We start from the raw sequence: 4,530 nt of genomic DNA on the forward strand, positions 1-4,530 counted from the left end.
CCCCCCCCCCCCCCCCCCCCCGCCTTCTCTCGCCGCTCCCTCTCCGTCCCCTCCTCTGCGCTCCCGCCCCCGCCTCCGCTGGCGGGGCCCCGGGCTCCCTCCCCAGGCAAAGGCGGCTGACGCGCTCTCCCAGCCCGGCCCGCCGGGATACTTCTCCAATGCTGTCACTGTCTTTAAAACACAGGGAGAAAAAACATGCACCGAGACGAAACGCGCGTCCTCAGTCCGTGCGAAACTGCCTGCGTACACGGGCACCGCCGCGGGATCTCCCCCCGCCCAGGGCCAGGCGGTTAGAGAGGGCACCCCGCGCCCAGCACCCGCCCTCCCTGGCCTGAGGTTCCCTGGCGTTTTGACTCAGCGGGATGCTACCTCCTCCCTTTCCCCAAGTCCGGGGAGGGGCGGTCCTGCGAGGCTGGAGGGGGCTACTCGAGCATCGGCGCCTACCTGGGCTGGGGTCAGTCCCTGGTTAACCTTTGTTTCCCCTGCCCTGGAAGTCTGACACAACTCGAGGTCAGTGATCAATTTCACTGAGGCTACACCTCTGCCTGGCGTCCCGGGTTGCCAGGGAGACGAAGGGGCGCCCCCACCCCACCAGCACCTAGCGCCCGATTGCCGCGGACTTTCTCTTGCATACCCCACGCAAGCTTCGTCTTCACTTCAGAACCGAAAGACAGAAGGTCACTGGCCAGCTCGTAGGGAAAGGGCCGCGGCTGAATCCCTGATATGGGCAGCCCCACTCCCTCGCTTCTATCTGCTGCCAGTAAGCCTAGCCCCTCTCACCACCATCACCACCCCCCCCCCGCCCCCACGTCCACACTGGCTTTGCTTCTCCTTCCCCCAGAGAAGGGACTTGGGCAGAGGGCTGGAGGGAATTAAAATAAGCCAATTAGTCCATCTTCCGAAACAGCCCTTTGGGGCCATAAAGGTCCCTGAGGCAATTTGCCTTGTTGTGGGTTTTGTTGTTTTGTTTTTGTTTTTGTTTTTTAAAGATTTTATTTATTTATTTGAGAGAGAGAGAATGATAGAGAGAGAGCATGAGAGGGAGGAGGGTCAGAGGGAGAAGCAGACTCCCCACTGAGCAGGGAGCCCGATGCGGGACTCGACCCCGGGACTCCAGGATCATGACCTGAGCCGAAGGCAGTCGCTTAATCAACTGAGCCACCCAGGCGCCCTTGTTTTTGTTTTTAATATAGTCTGGTGTTCATGCAAGCACAGAGAATCATGCAGGGGAGGGGACCTGCCAGAGAGGGACAGGGCTGGAAATGAATTCCAGGGCCTGAGGCCTCAACCCTGCCTCTCCAGTGGGCAGAGTTTCTAGCAGGCACTGGAGTTGGGGTGGAGAGGAGAGAACCCCAGGGTGGTGCCAAAATGTGTCTGATTTATGAAGCATCCATTAGCAATGGCCCAGGCCCTCCTGGGCCTGCCTGGGTGGTGGGAGATCACAGAGAGAGCCATGGACATCTATTTATAGCCAGAGAGTGAGTGACCCAGGCCCCACCCTGGGATTGTGGCTAGGCCTGCTGCAAGGAGTACACCAGTAGGGACCTGCGAATCAGTCTGGAAAAAAGAATGGGGAAAGGAGTGTCCTCAGTGGGGAGGAGGGCAGGGCACAAGCACAAGCAGCCCAGGGCTTTTGCCTCTGGCAGAACACAGAACTGGACTATTCAGCTAGAGGACACGGAGGGTGGTGGGGGCACTGGCCATAGGTCTAGCCCAGCATGGGGTGTATTCTATCCACCCATACAAAGAAGAAAGCTGCGTCTCAGTGCAAGGCCTGACCCCTTCCCAGGGGAGTGAATATGGGTGGCTCCAGCCCATCGCCCACCGCCTGGGAGGTATTTCAGGTCAAGTGCATCAGTGGGCAACAGGGCACAGGAATGAAGGCAAAAAATCTTTCCACCAAGCAGGTTAACCTTCTTGTTCTACGGTTCCAGGCCCCCTCAGTACCTCTACGACCACAATGTTTCCAGCCCCAACATGGCTGAAAACACAAGGTTGTCCCTAAAAGACCAAAACCTGATCTGATTCCTGAGGCCCTAGAGGTAGAATTTTGCTGGGGGTGAGGAAGCCCTTCCTTCTGCCCATACCCCACACCAAAACACCAAAGCATAACAAGCTGGCCAGTGACCATCTGAAGTGAAGATGAAGCTTGTGTGGAGTATGCAGGAGAAAGGGAAGAATTATCATGGGGTGTGTGCCACAATGGGGCGCCAGGTGCTGGTGGGGTGGGGGCACCCCTCCATCTCCCTGGCATAAGGCAGAGCATACAACGGCCATCTATGCTAGACCTCCCCATTCCACCAACTTTTATTAAATACTTTGTGCAGAGAGACTGGGATAAGTGAGAAACAGACCACCTTCGCCCAAAACAAACAGTGCTAACACACATGAAACCATGGGATCAATCCCATTCCAGGCTACCTTGTGCAGTGTGACCCGGCCACCATTCCCCAAAATTAGGCCATTCACATAACCCCTTCACCATTTTTTGGCTTAACATACCCTGTCATTTATTTATTATTTTCCCTTAATTAAATCAACTCACTCTTTTACTTAATTTAAAAAGAAAACATTACCACCCTAAATGAAAATCTTTTATCGCTTGCCATTCATACTATAACAAATACAAACTTATTAAACTAGCTCAATACTATTGCCTGACAAAGGCTCTGAGCTTAAAACGACTTTGTTAAAAGAGAAAAATAGGCAAGTATGAGGTGTTAGCCACACACTTGCACCAAAGACACGGTCCTTAAAGAAATCACAAAGTTTGGGCGCCTGGATGGCTCAGTTGGTTGGGCAACTGCCTTCGGCTCAGGTCATGATCCTGGAGTCCCTGGATCGAGTCCCGCATCGGGCTCCCTGCTCGGCAGGGAGTCTGCTTCTCCCTCTGACCCTCCCGACCCTCCCCCCTCTCATGCTCTCTCTCTCTCAGTCTCTCTCTCTCAAATAAATAAATAAAATTAAAAAAAAAAAAAGAAATCACAAAGTATCGAAAGGGAACACTTTTCACATTCATGACCCAACAGAGAAGGCTGGACACATCCAGCCCAGAGCGAGGGAGGTCAGGGAGGACTGCAGAAAAGGGGTCTCCCGATCTGCACCGCCAGCAGCTCACAGGACCTCAAAGGTCTGTTCCAGCCCACCCCCGCTCCACCCCCAAGCCTGCAGTCCCTGAGAACAAAGTGCCAGGCAGCTGCCAACCTGGGTCTCCGCCCCAGTCGGGGGAAACCCAAAGGCTGAGGGGGCCTGGATGGAGTGGGGGGAGGGCACGACAGGGAAGTTAATCATGAACAGAGGGCAGACAGCTGCACAGCCCGTTCCTAAGGGGCCAGTGGGGTGAGACAGAGAGACACGCATGCTTGGTCCTAAAGAAAAGGGCCTTCTGTGCCTGGGAACCCGCTCCAGGAGACACATCCGTGCGAAACTGGGACTCGGCCCGGCTGCCAGCGCCCAGGTTTCAGAGAGAGACGGGTGCAAGCTCTCCCTCCCCTCCCCTCCCGTCCCCTCCCCTCCCCTCCCGTCCCCTCTCCACCTCCAGCTTGGGTGCCTCCATGCCTCTGCAAAATGAGGCTTGGCTAGGATTGGGAGTAGATGCGCAGCAAAGAAGGGCTTTGGAGCCAGCAGGGCGGGGCCTTTTAGGAAAACCAGACTTCTTTCCGATGCCTTGCCCCTCCCCTTCTGCCGGGGACAGCGTCCCCGACCGCCCTATGGATCGCACCACCTTGGACCTGCTCAGGCCAGCACCGCCACTCTCTTATGCCTTTGGGGCACCCGCGTATGTACAGCAGCCCCGAGCCTCTGAAGCCTCTGTCACTCTCACTGCCGCAGAGCACTCACACCTGTGCTCCTTGGGCAACCGGACGTCATTCATTCGTGGCAGGTTCATCGGCGCCCCCTGCTGGGCCTCATTACAGCTGCGTCTCTGGGATACCAGCACAGGAAGAAGAGAAGAAAGGGGAAAGGGGAGCGGGAGGGGATGCTGAGGAGGGAAAGAGAGAGAAGGGAAAGGCTGGGAAGGTTTGAGGTGTGGAAGCCATTTATATTTTGTTTTGTTTTTAAGTAGGTTCCACATCCAGCCCCCAACACGGGGCTTGAACTCCCAACCCTCAGATCAAGTCCTGAGCCGCAATCAAGAGTCAGATGCTTGACTGAGCCCCCCATGTGCCCCACGATTTCTACTTGAAAATAGAGGTGCAGGAGGGGTCTTTGTCAACACCCAACACATTGACTCTCCTCCCAGCTCCTAACGTCCCCTCTCGGAGCCCACCGGCAGCCCCCAAGAGGGCCCATCCCACAACAGGGTCCTTCAGTGACAGCAACAGTCATGTCCAGACCCAGCTGGGAGGCCGCAAAGGCAAGCCTCGGGAGCCCTGGCACAGCCGTACTTTCCCTGGAGCCACACATTTCATACTAAACAGTGGATCTGCCTAGAAACTGGCTCAGATTTTGGAAACGGATCTTGGTGACTTGTGTGGCATTTTCAAGCTTCAGGGAAAGGAAACCATGCCTGAGGAAACCCACAGATCC

Source organism: Neomonachus schauinslandi, chromosome 15 (genome assembly GCF_002201575.2).
Source record: "Neomonachus schauinslandi chromosome 15, ASM220157v2, whole genome shotgun sequence".
In the NCBI taxonomy this organism is placed as follows: domain Eukaryota; kingdom Metazoa; phylum Chordata; class Mammalia; order Carnivora; family Phocidae; genus Neomonachus; species Neomonachus schauinslandi.